This window comes from Limulus polyphemus, unplaced genomic scaffold (assembly GCF_000517525.1).
Source record: "Limulus polyphemus unplaced genomic scaffold, Limulus_polyphemus-2.1.2 Scaffold273, whole genome shotgun sequence".
In the NCBI taxonomy this organism is placed as follows: domain Eukaryota; kingdom Metazoa; phylum Arthropoda; class Merostomata; order Xiphosura; family Limulidae; genus Limulus; species Limulus polyphemus.
This window is the reverse complement of record NW_013665883.1, coordinates 741,765-743,188: the sequence shown is the minus strand read 5'-3', so window position 1 is coordinate 743,188 and position 1,424 is coordinate 741,765.

The window sequence follows — 1,424 nt, the reverse complement described above, 5'->3', positions numbered from 1 at the left end:
CTTAGTATGGCAACAAGAAAAATACACACTTGAAATCGAAATAGTAGTGTAAATAAATTATTATCTAAAGCTTTCTTAGTAAGTTAGTTTTAATCATACACTGTGAGAGATTGAAGCTGATATCGTTTGTATAGGGCAGTTTCTAAGAACTACCAATACTCATTGTGTAATAAATCTTTAACTACGTTTATTAATACATCAACTACTTTCCAAATCCTCCCTAAATTACCATGCTATAATTAATTTTTTCACATGTACGTTAGATGAATTGCTTTCGAATGTTTCCTGAATATGAAATTATGTTATTGCTGTTGAAAATATTAAATCAAACCCTCCAGAAGATAGTGACTTTTGTTTCGAAAAATATAGCGGTAATTCTTTTTATTCAAAGTCACATTAAATTGAATACATAGCTGTAATCATAGTGGATATTATTACTATTAATTTTACTCATAATAACGTAAAACACAACAATGCTTGTTTCAAACATATTCAAGTTTCAGAATTTGAATATTTTTTCTGCAAATATATAACATCAATTTTATATATTAATATGATAATATATTTTTATTAATATACAAGTCTTCAAAAATTTCATTAATTCAGTCATGTGCAGTTTCCACATAGAACGTTGGTAAAAAAATATCGTTGAACTTATTTCGCTCTATAAAATTTATTCTGTCTTTCATCTTGGTATCGTCTTTGTTTTCTCCTTTAAAATGTTTCTGCAAAGTTGTACGTGTTGTGTATTAAATTCGAGCGCAAATTCCTCCACTGTCAACTCAAGTGATGTCTCGAGGCTATAGCCTCCCTTATATTATAATTGGAATGGCCACAAGTAAAGTGTATAGCGCAAGCGCCATAGGAGAATATATCATTGTTGTTTCGTGTATAAGATGTTATGTTTTTTCTCAGACTGGAATAACTTCGAGAGTTTCAGCAAGGTTTACAACTTAAGGAAGTATAGCTCTCTCCAATAAAGCACTGTCCTCCATCCTAAAATACAAATCTTGTTGATTTTTTGAGATAAATATAGATCATTTCATTTTGTTTTATAGTGTGTCCAGTGTTTTTCTTTCCCAAATTCAGTCATGTTCAAAGAATTCAGAATTACTTTGTAATATCTTTCCTGATCAACCTTCGTGTTATTCTGTGGGGCACCTCTTATGCTCTTAAAGGAAATCAGTTTTACCCGAGAATAGCACATTCCTAGTATTTATTACCTTCTTTAATTAGTAAGGTGAACTTTTGAAGATCACCAGTAATTTTAACTATTTTCTATTTCTATTTTATTTACACTGTAAAGAAGTTTAGCATCAACCAAAACACAGGCTATATTCCTATAGAATATGATGGCCAGGTGGTTAAGGCACTCGACTCGCAATCTGAGGGTCGCGGGTTCGAATCCCTGTCACACCAAACAT